Source organism: Hylobates moloch, unplaced genomic scaffold (assembly GCF_009828535.3).
Source record: "Hylobates moloch isolate HMO894 unplaced genomic scaffold, HMol_V3 SCAFFOLD_19, whole genome shotgun sequence".
In the NCBI taxonomy this organism is placed as follows: Eukaryota; Metazoa; Chordata; class Mammalia; order Primates; family Hylobatidae; genus Hylobates; species Hylobates moloch.
In genome coordinates, this window is record NW_026652294.1 from 69786228 (window position 1) to 69811706 (window position 25479).

Below are 25479 nucleotides of genomic sequence, written 5' to 3' on the forward strand. Positions count from 1 at the left end.
CATTGAGTCCAGTCTGGGTCCTAGGAATAACTATTATCAACATCCTATGTAAATCTAATGCAGGTGGTGATTTGATAACCGTTGGTGTAGAACATGTATACATTTCATGTTTTATTAATATTTATGAATAATTTACAAGGTCAAAAAGATATTATTTTGATTGTTATTTTGTATTGGGTCTACTGCTTTACTTCTATTACTAAATTGGCTTTGCATAAATACAGTGGGCCAGGATTAACCAGGATTATTGAGTGTCTCTGGGCTTTAGTGTACTATGGTTTTGCATACATAAGTCATATTCTTTCTGGTTTTCTCCGTGAAAGCCAAAAAAAAAAAAAAATGGGGGGCTTTTAAAATTCTACTGGCATATAAATTTTGTATTTGGTGTTTCATTACAGTCATTTTAGAGTTAGTGAATGTGGGGTTAGCTTAGTGCTTTCCCAAAAGTGCTTACCATGAAAAAGACTTGATGCAGTGTCTGCACAGAGTACGACTGTGGTGGAGGGAGCAAATGGGAGCAGCGCTGTGGTTGCTGTTGTTCACCTCTCACACCGTTCCCCTTTAACTGAAGAAACCTCTATTCCAGTGGTATGGTGGCATCCTTGACTCATTTGTGCTTCTAAATCCTGAATCAGTTAGACATGTGAACAGGATGTTGATGAAAGAAAAAGACAAAACACGATGATACTTTTGAGTTTAAAGTGGTGTCAAGGATGAAGAGCACGGGGAAATCAATTGGGGACTTTCACGAGCTTGTGCAAAATGCACAGCATTTTCATTTTGTAGAGCATATGTGTCCCCAAGCAGTGTTTGAAATTTAGGTTTCTAATTTATGTAGAACTTTACATACAAGAGTGAGCACACTACACTGAATTAGCGTATTCAGTGGAATACAGATTCTCTTTAGACCCGTTTTGCCTCGTCTCGCCATACATACCACTGCTGCCCACCTTCATTGTATATTTTATTAAAGGTTCACCTCTAAGGTGAAATGGAAGGACTGTGGATATGAAACAAAATTCAGGAAAGGAGCAGACCACACTCGTTGGAATTGTTAGTAAGATCAAGTTCTGAATAACCATGAAAGACTTTTTGTGTTTTATTTCATAAACTTATATATAAAAGGGTGATGATTAAGATATGAGGTGAGCTCTAACCAAATCCATATTGAAGAAAGCAAAATCCTTAAAAAAAAAAAAAAAAGAAGCTATTCAGAGTTCTTTAACCATTCACAAATAAAATTACCCACACAGAAAACTAGTGAAACTTTCTAAATAATAGTTTAATTCTCTCCTCACGTGTACTTGCTTTGTTTGTTTGATTATAGTGATTGTAGTGTTCATTAGTATTGATTGGGTAGGTAGGTGCAGTGGTTTGTATCTCCACATAAGCTGGAGTCTGTGAAAACTCCCAGCTTCTATTTTCATCTTTTTAAAGCCTTACTTCTAACTTTGTTGTTGTTGTTGTTGTTGTTGTTGTTGTTGAGACGGAGTCTCGCTCTGTCACCCAGGCTGGAGTGCAGTAGCGCGATCTCGGCTCGCTGCAACCTCTGGCTCCTGGGTTCAAGCGATTCTCCTGCCTCAGCCTCACAAGTAGCTGGGATTACAGGCATGCACCACCATGCTTGGCTAATTTTTTGTATTTTATTAGATACGGGCTTTCACCGTGTTACCCAGGCTGGTCTCGAACTCCTGAGCTCAGGCAATCCACCTGTGTCGGCCTCCCAAAGTGCTAGGATTACAGGCGTGAGCCACTGTGCCTGGCCTACTTCCCACTTCTTTCAGTGTCAGCAGCTATTGTCTTAACATAAATATTTTTGTCGCTGTAATTGTGATGGAACAAAGGCAATTCATGGTCTTCCTACATTTTAGTTGTCCTACTTACTCCTATGACAGAATTAGGTTTTTATTTCCATCGAATAAGTTATATCAGTATAAATATATTTCTGGCACCATTATAGTAAATCTTAGTACAGTAGCCAAGTGGAGGGAGTGTGTTTTAGTACTTAATTTGGACAAAGTGGTTTTTAAAATATGTTTCTAACAGTAATCTAAGTATCTTCTATTAAAACCCCTTTAATCAGATGGAACATATTAAAAAATCAGAACAGAACCTCAGGTAGTTACGGTAGAGTGATCATGTCATCTCTTAAGCCAGCCGAAGTGTGTAATTAAAATATTGGCTAGCCTTAAACATATACAATTAGTTTCAGGAAGGCTTTGTCAATACTTGCTGGATATTTACAGATAATCTAATAGCATACACTTTTTAAAGCTACATGACTCATAGAAGTCAATCTAAAAGGGAGTAAGGTGGTTTTGTTTGAGTGTAGCAGGTACTATTTACATCTCTGGAAGTGTTCTGATAAGAGATAGGTTTGAATCTGTTCATTACATATGAATATTGGTTCTGTGTTTTTTAAAAAACATATGATTGCAGTTTGAATTTTGAAATCAATTTACTGGTGATGTCAGCATTTTATAACTCTTTGGAAATGAAAATGTGATATTTATGCACACATTAAGATGTGCACATTAAATTAGCTCCTTAAAAATCCCCCCCCCCCCACCAAAAAAAAAGTGTGAGCTGGCCGGGCGCAGTAGCTCCATGCCTGTAATCCCAGCACTTTGGGAAGCCAAGGCGGGTGGATCACCTGAAATCAGGAGTTCGAGACCAGCCTGGCCAACATGATGAAACCCTGTCTCTACTAAAAATACAAAAATTAGCTGGCCGTGGTGGTGGTCACCTGTAATCCCAGCTACTTGGGAGGCTGAGGCAGGAGAATTTCTTTTTTTTTTTTTTTTTTTTCTGAGACGGAGTCTGGTTCTGTCGCCCAGGCTGGAGTGCAGTGGCGCGATCTCAGCTCACTGCAAGCTCCACCTCCTGGGTTCATGCCATTCTCCTGCCTCAGCCTCCCGAGTAGCTGGGACTATCGGTGTCCGCCACTATGTCCAGCTAATTTTTTGTGTTTTTACTAGAGACGGGATTTCACCGTGTTAGCCAGGATGGTCTCGATCTCCTGACCTCGTGATCCGCCCGCCTTGGTGCCCCAAAATGCTAGGATTACAGGCGTGAGCCACCGTGCCCGGCAGGAGAATTTCTTGAACCCAGGAGGGGGAGGTTGCTGTGAGCCGAGATTGTGCCATTGAGCTCCAGCCTGGGCAACAAGAGCGAAACTCCATCTTGGAAAAAAAATAAATAAATAAATAAAAATTGTAAGCTGTAAATTATAGCGTTGATAACAGAAAGATTTTCCTATTCTGTCTATATTTATTTTTCTGTTTTTTTTTTTCTATTGCAATTGAGGTTTATAATCATTTTCCAAAATTGGCAAGCCACTGGCTTTCTTACTATGATTATTGTATAAAGATGATGTGCATAATATTTTCATTTCTGATAACGGGATTGGATTACTCTGATGTTCATGTTGCCTTCAAGGATGTGTAGTTTAGAGAGAGACCACCTGGTCAGAACCTTCAAATGCGGAAAACAAGAATTCTAATTGCAGCTCTAACTTGCTTTGTGGACTTGAGCTTCGCAAATTTTTGGAACTTTAGTTTTCCTACTGTAATTCGGGTAATACCAACCTCATAGAATTGTTATGAAATTAAGTGGGGCTAGGCCCACTAAAGGAAGGCGATCTTGGTTTATTTTTCTTTCATTCTTCTTTTTTTTCCGGATACTATCTGTGAGGTATAGGTTCTGATCCCATGGCTTTGATCTGATAAGCACAGGTCTCATGAAATGAAGTTCCATGGAAATTTCTACCAACAGCATGCTGTAATCCCTTCTGAGCCTCCCCTTCTTTTTCCTCTGTTACAGCAGAAACAGAAAAAGCTTTCTAATTGAGTATACTCACCAGGATTCTCTTTCAAATTTAGAAAGCCCAGGATGTTATGAGATCTGGGAGGTGTTAAAACATCACATTAGTCAACACAAGCTATTTTTATGGGTGTACCTATCTGTCTTCTCTCCTGGACTTTGAGCTAAAGTCCTTGTGGCTAGGGATCATGTCGCAGTTACTCTTACTTCTTCAGTGCACTAAAAGGTGGCCACTCATCAAGGTCTGTGGAACTAGAAAGAAGAGTTTTAGAGTATTCTGAGTAAGAAAAAGTTCATGCCACACGTTTCTCCAGTTAGGATATATATATATTTTTTTTTGGAAGAGTGGGGTGGGAGGGGTGTGTTTGTTTTTTGAGACAGAGTGTCTCTGTGTCACACGGGACTGCAGTGCACTGGCGTGGTCACAGCTTGCTGCAGCCTTCACCTCCAGGGCCCAGCAATCCTCCCATCCCAGCCTCCCAGGTAATTGGGACCACAGGCATGCACCACCACACCTGACTAGTTTTATTTTTTTTGTAGAGACGGAGTCTTCTTATGTTGCCCAGACTGGTCTCAAACTCGTGGGTTCTAGTGATCTTCCTGCTCTGGGTTCCCAAAATGCTGGGAGTGCAAGTGTGAGCCACTGTGCCTGGCCAGTATAAATAAGGATAGTTTGTTTTAAAGTGTCTGTAGGTTTGTGTTATTAAGAGAAATGAGGGGCTGGGCACAGTGGCTCATGCTTGTAATTCCTGCACTTTGAGAGGCTGAGGCGAATGGATCACTTGAGGTCAGGAGTTCGAGACCAGACTGACCAACATGGCAAAACCCTATCTCTACTAAAAATATAAAAACTAGCCAGACGTGGTAGTGCACACCTCTAATCCCAATTACTAAGGAGTCTGAGGCAGGAGAATTACTTGAACCCAGGGGGCGGAGGTTGCAGTGAGACAAGATCGTACCACTACACTCCAGCCTGGGCAACAGAGCAAGACTCTGTCTTGGTTGGGGGGAGAAGTGAGGGATTTCAAACATAAGAAAAAATCCAGTAGATATTAAAAGAATGAACACTGTTAGTGTAAGTTTTAGAATATTGTTTAGCAATAAATAGGTTTTGGACATGGCTTTTTGGCAATAGGCTTTTTTCTTTATTTTTCTGCCAAAAAAAGGTATGATTATGGATAGGACTACCAAACATAATTTCATACTTTTTCTTTTTTTTTTTTTTTAAATTTGCGACAGGGTATCACTCCGTCACCCAGGCTAGAGTGCAGTGGCTGCAAGTGAGCTGATCACAGCTTTCTGTGATCACCTCTCAGGCTCAAGCAGTCCTCCCACTTCAGCCTCCAGGACTGTAGGCATGTGCCATCATGCCCGACTAATTTTTTTTATTTTTTGTAGAGCCAGGGTTTCTCGATGTTGCTCAGGCATTATAATTTTTATAATATAAATATAAGTGTAAAGTACTCAAAGGTTAAAGATAATAATGCTAAAAGATATCATTGCTAAAAGGATCTGAACAGAGTAGATTACTAAAGGGAGTGTCAGAGAGCTTCCAATTGAGTTTGATTTTCTCATTGGCAAAACTAACTCCACTGATTTTAGTAATCATAGCTATTTATTTCCTCAGGTAATTAAATTATAGGGAAGCCTAATAATTATGGTATACATTATTATTCATATTATCTAAGGTGTACATTTGTTGAGATCAGAGAGAAAAGTGGACTTTTTTTCACAAACACTTTCAGATGTGTGTACTCATTCATAAATAAAAATAATAGCTAACATTGGCTATAAGATGACTATATGTCAGTTGCTTTGCATGCGTTATCTCGTGTAGTTCTTTTCACCGCCCTAGGAGGTAAGTATAATTATTATGCCCACTTTATTTATTTAATTATTTAATTTCCGAGCTGAGGTCTTGCTCTGTTGCCGAGGCCGGAGTGCAGTGGTGCTGTTGTGGCTCACTATATGTAACTTCAAACTCCTGGGCTCAAGTGATCCTCCTACCTCAGCCTCCCAAGTAGCTGAGACTACAGGTGTGTGCTACCACACTCAGCTAATTTTTAAATTTTTTGTAGAGATGTGATCTTGCTCTGTTGCCCAGGCTGCTCTGGAACTCCTGGGCTCAAGCTGTCTTCCCACCTTGGCCTCCCAAAGCACTGAGATTACAGGTTTAAGCCACCACCCCTAGCCTATCTCCATTTTAAAGGTGAGGCAATTCAAAGAATTTAAGCAATTTCCCCAAGACCACCTAACTCCTAAATGTTAGTTGTGGGTTGTCAGGGCCTTTTCCGAATAAAAACATATGGCCTTAGGATCTGCAAATTGACCTAGAAGGAAGGAACTAGAATTTGTCATTGGAAATATTACCACTTTTGAGAACTTCCTGCAGGCTGAGTGCGGCCAGTTTTCAGGAAAATCCAGATTTCCCTTAGGCACAGGCTTTGCATTTACTCAGTTTATTTGTGCATCTCATTTCACTTTCTTTTGTGATTCGTTTCTTTGCCTTTGGGGCAGGGAATGTTATTAAGGGAGGCAATTGTGAATGTTCTTCTATTTGAGGGCTTTTAGGTGTGGCTGGATAGCTTATGAAGCGTATTAATGGCGTGAGAGTCAGGGAAGCAACCTCAGGATCCCTGTGACACATGGTATCTGAAGTAGAGATTTCTGTATTGTTTTCTACACTCAGACTTGTACCGAAAAACCCTTCACCAATTCACTTTCATGGATGCATCTATAACAGGGTGTGGGGGAATATTACTCACATAATCCCTATATTTCTTTCTCTAGTTAGAGTTTATTAATCTGTGACTATGGGTGGATGGAAGGACCAGGGCTCTGAAAGAGCCTAAATTTAAAGAGTATATTAAGAAAGCAATTTAATCATTATGCAGTCTGACTCCAGTTATGTGGTGCTATAAAAGTTTCAGATTGGTAATGATAATATTTTAGGATTTTCAAAATCTTTACCCTTATCTCATTGAGAGGTAAAGTAAGTGGGAATTACCTCAGTTCACATTTCCCTCCTCTCACATCTCCTCCCCTTCTCTTTCTTTCTTTTTTAAAAACTGCTTTTCAGTTTCTACATTATGCAAAGAACTGTGGTAATACCATTAAGGGTTAATATTGAGACTAAAGAGAGGTCAGGCTACATGGCACACGGTGAAAGAAGTAACACTAGGAGCCAGGTTTAATGGGTAACACCCCCCTATGCTTTTAAAAAAAATTATTTATTCCTTCATTCATTCATTCATTTTTTAAATTGAGACAGTCTTGCTCTGTCACCCAGGCTGGAGTGCAGTGGGGCCATCTCTGCTTACTGCAACCTCTGCTTCCCGGGCTCAAGTGATTCTTCTGTCTCAGCCTCCTGAGGAGCTGGGAGTACAGGCATGAGCCACCATGCCTGGCTAATTTTGTATTTTTAGTAGAGATGGGGTTTCTCCCTGTTGGTCAGGCTGGTCTCGAACTCCCAACCTCAGGTGGTCTGCCCACCTCAGCCTCCCAGATTGTTGGGATTACAGGCGTATGCCCGGCCAGTTTAATGGGCAATCCTTACTTCACGTTATCATCACAATGATTAAAATGTGTTCAGAACGACTCAAATGTTTTCTAAACATCAGTGAAACAAATATCTAAGCTCCATTTTTAATTCTGTAAGATGATGCCAAAAGGATCAATATGAGACAAAGGGAAGTTTATTAACTATAGCAACATTTGAGAACCAATAATTACTATGTCAGTCAATAATAACTGCCACTGCATTTTTATTTCTGAGTTTATCCTGACTTTTGTGACCCTTTGGAAGGTTAGTTCCTGAACTACCATCATCAGGATCTTGTGACTCCAGCAAGAGAGAGCTTGGGAAAGCAGCAAATTAGATGTTTGAAAGCTAGATATTATTTTTTGCATATCTTATTCCTTGCAAAAACAAACCCACTTTGCAGATGAAGAAACTAAGGCTCAGAGAGGTTAAGTATTTCTGTCATAGCCCCACAGCATTGATGTTCAAATCCAGGACTGCCTGCCTAGAATTCCCAGCTCATACATTTATAATATCATTCATAGAATTTTTACCAATATTATTTTCTGAGAAATGTCTTTTGGCTATTTCAGAGAAAGAATGGAATTGTTACAGGAAAGGGGTCCCAATCCAGACCCCATGAGAGTGTTCTTGGATCTCCTGCAGGAAAGAATTCAGGGCGAGTCCATAGAGTAAAGTGAAAGCGAGTTTATTAGGAAAGTGAAGAAATAAAAGAATGGCTACTCCATAGACAGAGCAGCCCTGAGGGCTGCTGGTTGCTCATTTTTATGGTTATTTCTTGATGAAATGTTAAACCAGGGGTGGATTATTCATGCCTCCCCTTTTTAGAACATCTAGGGTAACTTCCTGACATTGCCGTGGCGTTTGTAAACTGTCATAGTGCTGGTGGGAGTGTAGCAGTGAAAATGACCAGAAGTCACCCTTGTGGCCATCTTGGTTTTGGTGGGATTTCGCTGGCTTCTTTACTGCAACCTGTTTTGTCAGCAAGGTCTTTATGACCTGTATCTTGTGCCGACCTCCTATCTCATCCCGTGACTTAGAATGCCTTAACTGTCTGGGAATTTAGCCCAGTAGGTCTCAGCCTCGTTTTACCCAGCCCCTATTCAAGATGGCGGTGCTCTGGCTCACGTGCCTCTGACAGAATGGCTGACATGACGTCAGATAGAATCAATTGTTTTTTTAAATATACATGCATTAAAAAAAGCCAAAAAAATAAAGTCATTAAAACTTTCGGTGTTGAGCAGTCATCAGAAAGGCATGATGCATGCACACATACGTACATATGTACTTACATGTGGAAGGTAGGGAAATGATGAAGTGATGATGGCTATTTATCACATCTTTGTAGCCTTGAAAAATAATGGTAGTGCCGTCCTATGCTTGTATATACTTTTTGTCACTCATGGATATGAATGTTTATTTATCATCTTTTCTAAAAAATTATGGTGGCAGAACTACATTTATTGTTTCTAACAGAATCTTCTTGGTATGTGCTTGAAAACAAAAAGTTTTTTGTGTGTCTGGGAAAATCTGTCCTGGATTGACTGAAGTCACATACCAATTTGAAAAGAAAAAAAAAAAGTGTGTGTGGGGGTTGGGGGATCAAAACATTAAAAGTGTAGTTAAGGAAGGAGGATTTCTCTGGCGAATTGGTAGAGTAAATAAGAGTGACAGATATTCATTACAGAATGAACCTAAACATAAAAGAATAATTCTTTTCATAAAAGAAAAGTTAATTGAACCTGGCTACATCTGCTATACCATCTTTATTAAGGAAGGCAGAAGTTGAAAGGGCAGCTGGAGTTTTCAGTTGGTTGCTAAGACTTTGAGCTTGATTTCTGGAAAGAAATGACAACAAACTTCTTTGCTAACATTACAGATACTAGGAATCTGTAAGGTAACACTTCCTTCCTCTCCGCTACTGCCTGTCAACCAAATGCGTTCCTTTTCTTTTTTTATTAGGCTGATGTATTTAGTGCTTATATCTTCCAAACTGGACAATTCCAGGTCTCTTCCAACAGGGAAACTTTAAAGAACCTCAGGGGTCACCCTGAGGCAGTTCTCTTTAATGAATTCTAAGCTGCCTCCTGGGATTCTTTCTTATACCAACTACAACAAAACTGAAACACTTTCTAGCATCATCTGCACTAAGGTTCCTTGAGGAAACCTTTAAGGACAATGAACATGGGAAGTGATTGCTGCCAGACTACTGGTGATAATTATCTGTGTAAATAAATACATGCATTTATTTTAAAACAGACAAATTTGAAAGAGATGTTTCTTACAGATACCTGTGGACTCTGACATGTAGATAGAGTATTATAGTACCATAGGACTCTAATTAGTATTAAATAAAGCAATGCATGTGAAATTAATATAGTATCTAGGATAAATATGCTCAGTGCATTATCACTTTATTGGATCTTTGTATTAATCCTTCTAATAACCCTGTAAGGAAAGCAAGCTGGGCTTGTGCATTCAAGCTTTACATGTGGAAGCTAGGCTCTGAGTCGTTACTGTGACTTCTCATAGGCACTTAAACTGCAGAAATGAGACTAGGACCTGGATACTCTTATAGTTCGTTGTAAATTTATATCAATGAGAAGTCTGTGACTAAAATAACTGTATTTATTAAATATGATCACCGAAGCACTAGTAGGAGCCAGTATTGCAGATTAAATGTATTTAACTACCTGTAAATTTCAAGAAGGCACAGCTTTCTTGTATGAACTGCAGAATTGCAACTCCCACCATCAACACTTAACATAGAGTAGGTGCTTAATAGACATTTGTTAAATGAATGGATGAGTAAAAAAGTCACAGCTTTTAGACAATATGCTATACTAGCTTTCGAATGCAACAGGAAGCTATTCTTTATTAAAGATGGTTCAGAATGATTTGGGTGGATTTAAACATGTTTCTTTTATAATCTTTTTCCTGTGAGTAAATATCAGAACTTCTCTGCTTATTTATTATGCTTAGGCCAGCAAACCCAGAGTTGTTTGGTTTTCCATTCTCTGAATAATCCCTGTTTGAAAGCAGTGTTATCTGCATTCTTGGCACAGGGAATGGTAGGATGGTACTTTGGTATGATTTATACCGTTAAAAAGTTTTTAAAGTGATTATTATCTTGATTATTTCTTAAAGAGTTTCTGGAGAACTGGACTTAATGATCCTAGGATTTACCCTATGTGATCAGGTTGTTTAGTTATTTTATTTAAAGATCCAATGTATTAAGACTTGATTGGGAAAAGAGACACCAAAGAAGAAAAAAGAAAATTTGATCCATAGATGTATACTTAGTCATATAAAATGTTCTAATTATCATATAATGAAGTAAAAAAGGAGAGAATTCCATTTTATAAAGCATAAAGGGTAGAATTCCATGTAAGACCAGCATGAGACTTTGAGCTTTGAGTCAAGTTGCCATTTCTCTTGTAAGATAGATTCTGTTAAGGTTGAGGTCAAAGGATTGCTTGAGTCCAGGAGTTCAAGGCTGCAGAGAGCTATGATCTTTGCCACTGCACTCCAGCTTGGGTGACATATCAAGACTCTCTAAAAATGAAAAAAAAAAAAAAATTCTGTTAAATTTATTTTCTGAGAGTCTGTACTGTTCTAGACACTAAAGTGAATAAATACAAATATGAGAGGACACATTCTCTACTCTCGAGGACCTTGGAGTCCAGCAGAGAGCCAAAGACAAATATGCAAATACCTTTAATACAAAGCATAGTGGGATAAATGGTTCAGCTTTTGCTTCTTATGAGGTCAGTGAGAGGAAAAATCACATGTAGTTGGTGCATGAGATAGAGCTTCACAGATGTGGTAGTGTTTGAGATAGATCCAGAGAGTTTCTGCTGGATAGTGGGATGTTTGATAAGCAAGATAGAACCCTGTGGTAAGGGATCTCAAGGGTGAGGCGATCTTCATAGTGTGTGATGGTACAGAAAGGACTTTTCTTAAGTGCATCATATATCGCTTAGCCATCATTTTTGCATATCGTCAAGATTCTGTGTACTGGCACCGAATAAACAAATCAAAGTTAAGCAATCTATTTGATAGCTTTGGAAAATGAATTGATGGTGGAAGAGTTTGGAACTCATGACTTTTCCTTTAAATGAGCTTTTCGTATTATTGTACATTATAGTTATGGTGAGAAGAACTAGGAGTAAATCTCTTGGCCATAAGACAATCATATTACGATTTACGTTCATTTGTAGCTTGAATTTATTTTGTTTTATTTATTTATTTTTCATGGTGGTGGGGGGGTGCTTTCTGGCAGAAACTGGAAAGCCTGCTAGACAAATTCGAAAAGAGCCGTAACACTATAGCTTGAATTTATTTTATAACATGATCAAATCTTGTGTGCTTTAAGTCTCTTGAATATGTACTGATAGTAAGGCGTATCATGTTATGGCAGTTTTCAGTTTATCCCAAATGGTTGAGGAATGGACTGTTCCAATTAATCTAACATTATAGTAGCTAAGAGATTACAGAAATATTTTACTTGGGTTATTCAATTCCATAAACTAGAAAAAAACAAAAATTTTAACACGGAAAATACTCTGAATATAATTTGAATTGAATTTTATATTTAGTTATTTAGAAAGCTCTTTCAAGTTCTAGTGGTGTTTGAGTTTACCAATGAAAGTGTTTGTTATCCTTTATTTTCTAGAAAATAAATTATGGGAACTTGACATAATTCTGGATTAAGGAAATTTGAATGAAAATCAGAGCTTCCATGTTTAGTCTCCTGCATAAATCTATTATGTGAATAAAATAGAAATTGTACTCATTTTCAAAGCCATGATTATCAGGCACATGATGATTTGATGTGATAAGTTATGGCTTTTAAGTTACTGTCATCCAAATCAAAAAGCCATAGATAACTGCACAGTTTTTAAGAAATTAAATATCGGGAGGAGAGAAACAGTTAAATTCCATATTTCTACTTGATAGTCACAAGTACTCTGATGACTGTTAAGTATTTTAAGCTGTGCAATACTGACTTACTCTAAGCTGCTGATAAATGTAATTTAGTGGGACCATTCTTACATCCCAGTGTCAGCCTACTGAAGAACATTTTGTATTAATGGTAAAGGTCAAATGTTTCACAGGCTTCCACTAGCCCCTATTATAGAATACTGTTCAGTTTTATATATTTAAATATTTACCCCCAAGGAAATTTGAAATATTAGATTCCAGTATAATTAAAATTTACTTAAAACTTGGCAATTAAGAATTAGGGCAATTCATCTCTAATTATCCCTTCATCTGTATGTTTTTAAACATAGAGATATAGATAAACATATATATTCCTAAACATCTATTGGCCTATAGCATTTTCTTCTGTGGCTACCAACAGTATGCATAGATTATTTGGAAAGGCTTAACTTGATAAGTTTTTATTAGAAACCTAAACCTGCCTTTGTGGTCATCATGTTTTATCATTTGGCACTTAGTTTCTTCAGAAGTGTTTTCTTATCGAAGTTAAAAGAACTTTGCTCCATAGTGTAACTATACAAGATAAAAAGTGCCTTTTACTTTTTTTTAAACATGCAACTTGGTGCATACTTTTATGCATTTTGTTTCAGCTTATTTTTCAAAATGAGAGTATATTAACAAATAATCTCCTCTAGATCTTATATGTTACATAGTGAACAGTAGCATAGATTGCTTTAGATAACTTTGACTTTAGAATTTTACGCGTTTCCACTTCATAAATAAGACTTTGTTATAATTTTCTAACTCTAAAATTTTTGGACTGTCCTAAAAGGACATTGCAATCTATTATTACGTGGGCTATGATTAAAATATTACTGAGACAGTGATAAATGATACATTGATTGCTGTTACTCCGTCTCCACAACCCAAAAGTTTTCATCTATCAGTCCAGTGACCGTGGTATTGGTGGTGGTATCCAATGTGTGAAATTAATTCTCCATCATACTTTCTTTTGTGTAATTCCTAAGTAGGCTATTTAATTTTTTCATTGGCTGGGTGTGGTGGCGCACACCTGTAATCCCGCCACTTTGGGAGGCTGAAGTGGGCGAATTGCCTGAGGTCAGGAGTTCAAGATCAGCATGGCTAACATGGTGAAACCCTGTCTCTACTACAAAATAGAAAAAAATTAGCTGGGAGTGGTAGTGGGTGCCTGTGATCCCAGCTGCTCGGGAGGCTGAGGCAGGAGAATTGTTTGAACCCGGGAGGCGGAGGTTGCAGTGAGCCGAGATCGTGCCATTGCACTCCAGCCTGGGTGACAGAGTGAGATTCATCTCAAAAAAATTTTTTTTTCTTCATATAAGATAAACATGGGGTGGATGATAATAATGTTTTCCCATTTTGGTAGTGCCCAAGAAATTAAAATGAAACCTTTAAATGAATGCTGAAGATTTGTAAAGGTTCCATTTTTGAGGCTAAGAGATGTTATGAATTCAAGAAATTTAAGTGCATGCCAAGAAGATAAACAACTTTGTTTTAAAATTGGGTTCCAAATAATTAGTCAGCAGTACAAAAAAATTGACTGATGTTCCTTTGTATACTGTCACTCATTGACCATTTATCCCAAGGCATTTGGACTATTTGTTGATTTTTTTTTCATGATCATAAGTTCATATGTAATTTTTCCCCAAATCCTGAGTCATTGTGTTGTTGCTGCAATTGTCTGAAATAACTTACTCCTCGGTTTGCTCTTTCTTGTTAAGTTCCTCTGAGACAAGTCAGTGAAGTTAAAATCGCTTTGAAATCAAGACAACTCTGTAATTTATTTCTCATTTTAGGGGGAAGTTATGTTGCTGCCCTCAAATTTGGCTTCTGCTGGGGGCCATGACACATGCCTGTAGCTCCAGCTACTTGGGAGGCTAAGACAGGAGGATTGCTTTAGCCCAAGAGTTCAAGTCCGGCCTGGGCAACATAATGAGACCTTGTCTAAAAAAAAAAATAATAATTGGCCTCTGTGAATATAAATGTCACTAGAGAGTGTGAATATAAATGCCACTAGACAGTCTACTGTAATTATTTGGAATTCTTTCAAAGTAGTGTGATATAGATAAAAGATGATTTTCTACACATTTTACCAGAGTGTAACCTAATGGGCAGCAGTATGTAAAATGGGCATAAGTATTATTTTATTTCCATATCCTCTGGTTATTCAGTTGCGTCCCCTTTCTGCCTTAAGTTAAACATATTGCACTTCCATCTGCTATACACTATAGATGATTCACATTTATTTTTTGCGGTGATATTTTTTAAATGAGTTTAGGGAGCAGATGTTTTTGCATTCATACTTGCCTTCCTTTTCCTGATGTCTTTCCACAAATACGGGGGGAGGAAATGCATTGCTGCTGTCCTTGGTGAATTTTGCATATCTCTTTGATTCAGGCTGCTGCGCTGTAATGCATGATAATGTGACAACTGCAGCCAAGTAAGACATTTCTTTAGTTTCCTAGTGCTCTCTATCAGTATCACAGCTGTGCTGCAGGGAATTGAAGAACTTCTTCAGCTCTTGGTAATTCTCTTTTGGGTAAAAGTGAATCCAGCCAGACCTCTTCCTCTGATAGCCTTCAATTTTGAGACTGATTTTAGACAGGTGGTAATGGATTTATAAATGAACTCAAAAATACAAACTTAGCTACATAGTGTATCTATAGCACGCTTTCAGTATAGGTTTTTTTTTTTTTCTGTTCTAATATCCAAGTAAAGCACTTGCGTTATTTTAAATTACATGCACAAATGTTGTCAGTCTTGTCTGTCTTTTTAAAAATGATGTCTAACAGAATTTTACGGTTATTTGGCAAACCTCTGCAAACAAAAGTGTTCTGAATGCAGGTGTAACTGTGTAGAGTACGAAGAGCACTGGATTCAGAATGAGAAGACTTAGACATTGTCATATTTATTGCTTTATGGCAAATTATCCCAAACCTGACAGCTTTCAACAGTATATACTTATTATCTCACATTTTCTGAGGGTCAGGAATCTGTGTAGTTCTGGCTCAGAGTCTCTCATGAAGCTGCAGTCAGAATGTTAGATGGGGCTGCAGTCATCTGAAGGTTTGACTGGGGCTGGAGGATATTTTTCCAAGGTGGAAGTGTGTTGACCAGCATTCTTCCATTTTGGACCAAGGAACCCTCAATTCCTTATCAGTTGAGTTCCGCCATTGGACTGCTCACATGGTAGCTGGCTTATTCCAAAATGAGTGATCAAAGAAAGAGAGAGTAAGAGCCAAAGATAGAAGCTGCTTATAACCTAATTGTAGAAGTAACGTGCAATCATTTTACGGCATGCAGTAACCCTGTTACAATGACAGGGCTACAGACAATATGTGCATAGTTGGAAGCAGGGATAATTGAGGGCCAACCAAGAGGCTGGCTACCCAGGTATGAGTCATCTGTTTGCCCCTAAAGCTCTACAGGACCTTACATAGGTCACCAGCTTCTTGAGCTTGAGTTTCCTCATTGGCAGCAGGGGCATTGTACCACTATTCCTACTGATCCCTTGAAATGTAAAGATCTTAAATGATGGATGTGAGAGCATTTTGTAAACGTGAAATAGCTCTAACTGTGGGGGTTGATTAAGGAATCATATTACTTTTTAGCAGTAATAAGAGGAAAGAAAAAAGAGGGAGAGAAGAATGGAGAGAAATGGAGAAAAGGAAAAAGGGCAGAAAAGGAAAGGGTGTCCTTTATGAGCAAGGACTAGAGGTCTTTACCTCTAGCAGAGGCTTTTGCGCCTTCTTTGATCAACAGCTAAATGTAATTGCTCACAAAATGTGTGCTTAAATATATCCTCAAGATATATAATTTCATTTTTTAAAGGATTAAACAACAATGGAAAGGCTGTAACAAGCCCCTCTTCTCAGCTGGGGCAGATTTGAGTAAAATCAAATGAATTTAAGTCAGTAGTCAAGCTAGATTTCAGTCATCAGCACCAATACTTCCTCATTGGTAGCCATTAGTATTTCCATAAGCCACTGACCTTGGCTCCGTATAAACTAGAATCTAGAAAGTGACTGCATTTATTATCATTTTTAATGTGTATGTTCTGGAACTCATTTCCCCTATGGATGACTTTCAATTTCATTTTGTGGCATCCAATTTGTGAAAACATCTTCTTACTTTTAGAATCAAAGTAACAATCTCTATAGTACAATAGGTGACTGGAGACCGTTTACCAAGTGGAGTCATAAGTACTTCAAATTCATGTGTCCAAGGCCAAATGCATTATCCCCTCAATCTACCCTCTGCATATACATGCTATATTGATAGTTCTTTGACGAGGTCATTTTGACGTTGTCTAAAAACTATTTCAGCTTTTTTTCAGCCCTTAAGAAATGATTGTGACAGATAATTTCACACATTCCCTCATAATTCTCACACATTTCTTGCTTCATTACCTATTCAGTCCCTGACCTTCACTCTACCTTTTATCTGAGACCTGCGTCAGGGAATGATGAAGGTCTGGCTGTCCATTGCAGGCATTCCCTGGCCTTAAAACACGTTGTTTTCCCGCATTTTGATTTGATCATTTTGAAATGTTCCCTAAGTTAAAATACCTGGGTCAAAAGAGCTTTTAGCCTGTCTAGTGTCCGTCCATTAAAAATGACTTCTCTTCACCAGTCACCTAGTTAGCCAGTCAGCATCCTCAGTCATCTCACGTTCCTTTCTTTCCCCTCAAATCTCATGTTCAGTCCACAAACCCTGATGATAGTAGCTCTGAAGTTACTTTGAATTTCTCTCCTCCAGAATGGCTTGAACCTGGGAGACAGAGGTTGCAGTGAGCTGAGATCGCCCCACTGCACTATAGCCTGGGAGACAGAGCAGGACTCTGTCTCAAAACAAACAAACAAAAAAAAGGCTGGGCATGGTGGCTCACGCCTGTCATCCCAGCATTTTGGGAGGCCAAGGTGGGCAGATCATGAGGTCAGGAGTTCAAGACCAGCCTGACCAACATGGTGAAACCGTGTCTCTACTAAAAATACAAAAATTAGCTGGGTGTGATGGTGCGCACCTGTAATCCCAGCTACTCAGGAGGCTAAGGCAGGAGAATCACTTGAACCTGGGAGGTGGAGTTTATAGTGAGCAGAGATCACGCCACTGCGCTCCAGCCTGGGCAACAGAGCGAGACTCCGTCTCAAAAAGAAAAAGAAAAAGAAAAAGGAAAAAGAAATTGTCTTCTCTGCATTGTATTCTTTCTACATCCTTTGTCTCTGTTTCTTTCTTTTTTTTTTTTTTTTTTTTTAGACGGAGTCTCGCTCTGTCTCCCAGGCTGGAGTGCAGTGGCGCAGTCTTGGCTCACTGCAAGCTCCTCCTCCCGGGTTCACGCCATTCTCCTGCCTCAGCCTCTCTGAGTAGCTGGGACTACAGGCGCCCACCACCACCCCCGGCTAATTTTTTTTGTATTTTTAGTAGAGACGGGGTTTCACCGTGGTCTCGATCTCCTGACCTCGTGATCCGCCCGCCTCGGCCTCCCAAAGTGCTGGGATTACAAGCGTGAGCCACCGTGCCCGGCCGTCACTGTTTCTTATGTTTACCATTTTAATTTCCGTGTGATTGGCCTCTTTTAGGGTTCTACTTTCTTCTGCCTTTAGTTCACTCTCTCCATAGAAGCCATTTGCCTTAAAAATCCTGATGTAATCTTGATATTCACCAGCTTCAAATATGGTGTGAGTCTTTTATTGGCTATAGCAGCACCGCCCACTAGCACTTTCCTCAATAAAAAAAGCGTTCTGTATCTTCTGTTTTGTCCAGTATAGTAGCTAGTAACCACACATGGCGGTTGAGTACTTTAAATGTGGATAGTGAGACTGAGGGACCGAATTTTTACTTTTAATTTTAAATTAATTTAAATAGCTTTGGATAGCATAGGTCTATAGAATTAAGTACAACATTTCTATTTTGTCACTACCCCCCTTTTTTTCCTTTCCCTATATACTAAGCAAATATACAAATTGTATGTATCTAATGTAATATTTTGCAACCTTTTAACCACAGTCCACATTAAAAAATGTTTTCTCTTGTGACTAAGGTATGCTTAGATATTCATACGTGCTTAACAAGTATTAATTGATCATCTAGTATGTACAAAAGCATTGTAGATATATCTATGAATAAAACAGATGTGGGCACCTGTAGTCCCAGCTACTGGGGAGGCTGAGGCAGGAGAATTGCTTGAACCTGGGAGGCGGTGGTTACAGTGAGCCAAGATTGCACCACTGCACTCCAGCCTGGGCAACAGAGTGAGACTGCATCTCAAAAACAAAACAAAACAAAAAACAGACAAGATTCCCTACTCTCCTGAGGCTAACACTTTATTGGACAAGAACGACAATGTATAATAAATAATAAATTTATTTATTTTTTTATAAATGAGGCCAAGTGCAGTGGCTCACACCTGTAATCTTAATGCCTTGGAAGGCAGAAGTAGAAGGATCACTTCAGGTCAGGGGTTGGAGACCAGTCTGGGCAACATAGTGAGATCCCGTTGTGAGGCATAGTGGTGCGTGCCTGTAGTCCCAGCTATTCAGGAGGCCAAGGTGGGAGGATTGCTTGAGCCCAAGAGTTTGAGGCTGCCATGAGTGATGATGGCAGCACTGCAATTCAGCGTTAGTGACCCAGTGAAACCCTGTCTCAAAAAAAAAAGCAAGTAAATAAATAATAAACACAATGAAAGTGAGTTGCATAGTATTGTATAGTGTATTAGAAGGTGTAGTGGAATTTATCTGCCATTTCCATATGGTTCTTTTTGTGTCTTGTTTAAGAACTGCTTTCTACCCTCCAGATTCAAAGATATACTGTAGTCTTTTCTAAATGTTGTATAGTGTTAATTTTCACATTTAAGTCTTCAATCCACCTGGAATTTATTTTTGTGTATGGTGTGAGACAGGGGTTGAATTCCACCCTCTCCCGATATGGGATGCCAATTCTCTGCTATTCTGGTTTTTTTAAAAGATATTTCTGATTGTAACTCATTAAATTGATTTTTTTGCCCCTCAATAATAAGCTACTAGCAGTTTAAAAAATCGCTCTACTGTTTCTAAACCACCTCTTAAATGCCCAGTGGCATTTACATTGCCAATAACAGAATATAAACTCGAACTAGCTAAAAACAAACACCAAAGAAGACAGGAGTGCTAATATGGGTCACAGAACCTTAAGGCAGGGATGCAGCCTTAGGAATAGATTGAAATTCTACTGCTATGTGTACATCAATTCATACATTTTTCTACAGAGCAGGTGAGTGGGAATTATGGCTACTAACAGTTCCTGAGCTTTACATATCATATATCCAACTACTGAAGGAAGTCTCTATTTGTGTCCCACACTTTCATTGACACATTTGGGGTCAGACAACCACCTCTGTGCCAATCAGCTATGGTGGCTTCTGCTGCAAAATGTGGCAGATGAGAAGAGAGAACTTTTGTGCCAAATGCTGAAAAAACAATTCATTAGTAGAAGCATCAAGTATAATCTGTGTCTCAGGGTGCCTTTACTCATACTTTAATTGAGCCCATAAAATGGCATCTTTGATGATGACTTTGGAGTCATCCTACAGGCAGTCAATTGGCTTCCTCTGTGCAAATGCTTCTTACTGGCCTCTCGCAGTACTGCTTCTTATAATAATTGAAATGACTCAGTCCTGTGTCTGTTTTAGCTGTGAACTGCGATGCATATATATAGCTAGACAAACTTATTTTTATGTAAAGTAATGTGACATTGATAAGGTCCAGTAAACATTAAATTGGTGATATAAGAACATCATAATATGTAAGACATCTTGCCTTACTGGATTAAATTTCCATGAACTTCCAAAGTTGTACTGCACATTGCATCAATTCCTGAGGAAACAATTGGTCGATAAATGAATTCTGTTCCTCAAAAGTGGGTTGGAAGCAATAGGATTGACTTGGGCTATTTTTCCTGATATTTTAAATTTGATTTTGCACTTGAAAACAGTTATGGCTAATTTGAATGATAAGAAATGCCATCAGTGTAGATGTTTGTTTTGATTTTCCTCCATAACTTTTCCTTTGCTAATTTTAAGGGAAACATTTTTAGGCTAAGTTAAAAAATATCATCTTGGCTGGGCGCAGTGGCTCATGCCTGTAATCCCAGCACCTTGGGAGGCTGAGGCGGGCAGATCATCTGAGGTGAGGAGTTTGAGGCCAGCCTGACTAACATGGAGAAACTCCATCTCTACTAAAAATACAAAATTAGCCAGGCGTGGTGGCGCATGCCTGTAATCCCAGCTACTCGGGAGGCTGAAGCAGGAGAATGGCTTGAACCTGAGAGGTGGAGGTTGTGGTGAGCTGAGATTGTGCCATTGCACTCCAGCCTGGGCAACAAAAGCAAAACTCCATCACACACACACACACACACACACACACACACACACACACACACACACACACACACACACACACACACACACACACACACACACACACACACAGACACACAATCATCTTATATGAACCAAAAATATTTGGCTATGTTTTTCCATTATGGCCATGGCTACTCATAACCACTTTTTGCTTTCTTAATTTAGTTGTTCTAAATGAATTTTGAATGCAGAATAACAGATGTGATGAAGCACAGAATGTTTTCGATACATCCTGTTATTAAGAAAAAAAAATTCTCCCTTATTTTGATGTAGTGGAACATTTTCACAAAAGACAGTAACTGAACTGGATTCATTTACTTCTCAAAGTTAGCAAATCTTTTACTTCTCAAAGTTAGCAAAAAGCACCTTTTAAATGTAAATAACATTTGTAGATAGGGTTAAAATGAGTTTAAAAAAAGGTGATAGCTAGGGTGCACAGGGGATAGCTAGGGTGCAAAATGCTTCCTTTCTAGAGGTTGAAGTTATAGTAAGCAAGATTATCCATCATTCAGTTGGAAGATGACGGGTGGAGGCAGCATGAGTTGTGTTGCTGGGGCAGACATGACATAAAGGGTAGGGTCAGTAGACATACTTGCAAAGATGTAGGGAAAGACGTGTTTCTTTCCTTATGAGACCTAATAGGGACCTCTCTCCTGTCTTCCTGTCCTGTCCCATCTCTCCTTCCTTCCCGTCCTGTCCTATCTCTCCTTCCTTCCCGTCCTGTCGTCTCCACACGACTCCCCTCTAATCTCTCCTGCTCCTCTTCTCTACCTTCTTCAACTTTAGATATTTCACATATCTTTCCAGGGGGATTGAGAGAGATCCAGATGGATCTAGGCTTTATTCAATATCTTTTTTAACCAATATAGATTATTGTGTACACCCCTGTCCTAGACATTAATAGACTAGAAAAAGGCACGAATTATACATGTCAACTGGGGGAAAATGAGAAGGTAAAAAAATTTTAAGATGAAGGGCAGGGAACAAATTGTTGTCATCAAAAATGTGGGCTGTTTAGGGGGTTAGTACCCATTTTTAATATTGGAGAAATAATATTACTCAAAGCAGCTTTGACTCCATATTGCTGTTGCTCAAGTAGAGTAACTAGAAGCTGAGTAAAGCTAGAAGTTGTGTGTTGAAAGTGTTGCTAGAAAATTCTGCTTAAGCAGCATGAGTATCTAGCTTCCCAAGGTAACTATGGAAAAAGGATACAATAGCAACAGGAATGTGTAAGTTCTGTGCTGTTTAATATAGTTTTCTCAGGTCAGGTGTGGTGGTTTATGTCTGTAATTCTAGCACTCTGGGAAGCTGAGACAGGAGGATTGCTTGAGCCCAGGAGTTCGAGACCAGCCTAGGTGACATCGTGAGACCGTGTCTACAAAAAAAAGAAAATATTAGCTGGGCACGATGGTGCGCACCTGTAGTGCCAGCTGTCACTACACTGCAGCCTGGGCAGCAGAGTGAGACCCTGTCTCTAAATAAATAAAGTAGTTTTCTCACCACGCTTTATATTTCCTCAGCAGGCACCTAGGTATCATAATTGAAATAAACATTTCCTTAGGTGGAGATACTTAAAATAGATTCACGCTCTGGGAATCATTTTCTTTTTGTTAATGAAAATACACCCCCCGCCCCCCCCCCCCACCTTTTTTTTCCTGAGGATTCAGGTATAGAACTCCCAACTTTTTGACTGGGTTTGATGGCTCACGTCTGTAATCCCAGCACTTTAGGACGCCGAGGCGGGTGGATGACCTGAGGTCAGGAGTTCCAGACCAGCCTCGCCAACATGGTGAAACCCCATTTGTACTAAAAATACAAAAATTAGCTGGGCATGGTGGCGGGCGCCTGTAATCCCAGCTACTCAGGAGACTGAGGTGGGAGAATCTTTTGAACCCAGGAAACGAAGGTTGCAGTGAGCTGAGATGGAGCTACTGCACTCCAGGCTGAGCGACAGAGTGAGACTCTGTCTCCAAAAAAAAAAAAAAAAAAAAACCTCCAAACTTCCTTTTTTGTCTGTCTGGAACAAATTTCAAAACATAGTGCCTAATACGTGCAAAAATAGAAATGACCACGGCGTTGAACACATTTCAGTAATTGTTTTAGTTGAATTTATAGGATTAAAACAATTTCGGTGTTGACTGTTTAACAAAATGAAACTCATACTTAACACAGGAAAGTTCAATGATCTCTGAGTCGTTAATTTATGAATGGTTCCATGGCCATTTGCCATAGTAATACTGAATCCCTCCCACCCTACCTTGTTCATATTCTGGGTCAGTGTCTGAATTGCCACTGGCGGTGAACAATGTGTATGAGGTACACACACACACACTCACACACACACACACTACAAATTAAGCGGCTTCTCAGACTGCCTGTCTGGTGTTTGTTATCTATCTGTAGCAATTAGAAGTGATTCTGTTGGGCCATCTAAAGTGCACATTATAAAGGAAAAAGATTTTGCTTTTGTTTCCTTACTAGTAGCCATAGAAACTTTTAAAAACCATCTGTAATACATTACAGGAGAGTTTTTGTGTTCCTTATGCTTTTGCTAGTTTCTGTTTGTATTATCTGTATATTGACTATAACCTTAACTACCCTAGTTTGAAGCTTTACTTTAACTTACTGAACTTGAAGGAATTACAGATATTTTTTACTCGATGGCCAGCATAACCACTCCTTGTTTATCCACAGTAGTTTTGTATGGCTTCAGTGTGCTTTTATTTTTGTAATTTATTTGTTAAGCCGACTGGCAGTAATTCTGTGACATGGCTTTGATTGGGGAATTGTAGCTGGTAGCCACAGCCTAGCTGATGGTCTTTAATATGGAGGCAGAGGGGTTGGCAGGAAGCAATAGTAAGGCGATTCACATTAGTTTCTTTTACTGCAAGTGTGAATACACACTATAGGTCATCAGAAGGATATTCAGGATTTTTTATGGTTTGGACAGAACCATGAGTGTGGATTTACTGAAAAGGTTCTTGTTCTCTTGTCTTTGTAGCTAATCATATGTAATACAAGTCACCTACTCCAGCCAGATTAAAACCATGCGTAATTCCTTTTGCAGTAACTCTTAACATCTTCAATAGTGATGCCGGTATGATTGGGTTTCTCTTTCATTGATTAGTGTTTTTTTTTCCCTGTTATTCTTCATCATCTCTTTGTTTCAGTCTCTTTTAAATATGTGTTCCCTCTTACCAAATTTCTTTTCTTGTGCATATTTGTGTCTATACACCAAGTCCTGATTTTTGGTGGGCTGTGGGAGGCCTTGTTTTTTCTATTGAACGGTGTCATAAGGAGCCCAGCTGCTAGCTATCAAGGGTTTTCTCTTTTATTAGTCTCAGAAGGCAGGACTGGCGGGGTGCAGCATGTTGGTACAAGATCCCAGCTGTTGTAATGGTGCTCTCGGAGTCCCCGATCATTTGAAACTCGAAGAAAAATTTGACCTTATCATGGCAGTTGTTTCTGTTTGTTCGTTTGTTTGTTTTTGAGGGGCTTGCAGTGCAAGATAAAGAGATGTGAATGATAACTGTAAGATATGGAGGCAGTATAGAGAAAAATATGTGTTTCCGCTTTTCAAACTTTTTAGTAGCAGGCATTTTTGGTATGGAGAGTTTAAGATATGGGGGGGATGTTAACTAATGTGGATGTAGGGAAATTTCTCATGGGATATCTTTATTTGGTAAGTGGGCTAAGCAAACTTAGCAAAATGTATTCACGTTTGAAAAACATGAGATAAGAGGTCTTTCTCAGAGGCACCCTCTTAAAAGTTTTGCCAAATTGAAAAGGTTCTGATGCTGTTTAATTAAAAGAAAAATGCAATAAAACCAGGTTCTGTTTAAAGGGATTTTGCTTCTTTATGCAGCTTTGTCTTTCAAGTTCTCTGAGTGGCTTCCCTATGCCAGGATCCTTGGGAATAGTTTGATAAGCCGACCAAGTTATTGAATAAAGAGAATCATACACCTTAAGCCATGAAAATATCTGCCTTTACTTCATTGTGAAAGATTGACAGACAAGAACACACGTAATAGCATGCATTTACGTTTAAGAAATGAAATTTATTTAAAACCGGGAACCTTGAGAGAAATGCTTGGTTGGGACTGAGTCATTACCCAGTTAAAAATAACCTTTCCAGGTCATGTCGTTTTGTTTGCCGCAGTGAAATAAGTTTATTTCAGCAGAATGAAGCCATTATTAGCTTGGCAGAGTCCACTTGTCAGAATTTTATGGAGCAGAACACCGTTTGGCTGGGAAATTCAATAAATACTGTAATGTGAGAGGAGTTAAACTCCAAGGGCTGAAGGGGCAAAGAGTGGGGGATTTGTTGCTAATTCATTGTTTCACAGCTCCAATAAGAAAGCATTAGGATATATGATGAATTATCATTAGAGGTCAGGCGCACAACCCTTTTGTGAATTACCAAGGCAGCAGGACGTATGAGTAAAATAAAAACTTTAAGTTGTGTTAGGATGTATAGCACTGAAGGGGTAACATAAATATTGAGTGTCTTGATGCTCAAGTTTTTTATTTTTCTTTTTTGGAGGGTGATATGTCTTCTTTACCTGCCCTCCTGCTCTATCTGGGAATTTGTAGAGGAATAAAATACAGTGGAAAAATCCTATGACAGTAGAATCCAGCCATCAGACCAGTACTGCAGTATTGAAATGGAACTGAGTCATTTGTCATCTTAACAATCTGGGAAACCAAAGCAGTGGCCACTGTCAAGCACCAGTGGGCT

General features: G+C 39.0%; 1 protein-coding gene and 1 non-coding gene across 18 annotated transcripts in view; one reads left to right on the forward strand and one right to left on the reverse strand.

Annotated features, from left to right (window-relative positions):
• Window positions 1-25479, forward strand: part of PTPRD (protein tyrosine phosphatase receptor type D) — a 2332625-nt gene that overhangs the window by 1833084 nt on the left and 474062 nt on the right. The window lies entirely within an intron of this gene.
• Window positions 11630-11691, reverse strand: LOC116459500 (U7 small nuclear RNA). Its single transcript, XR_004245555.1, has one exon. It is a non-coding gene; the product is annotated as a U7 small nuclear RNA (small nuclear RNA).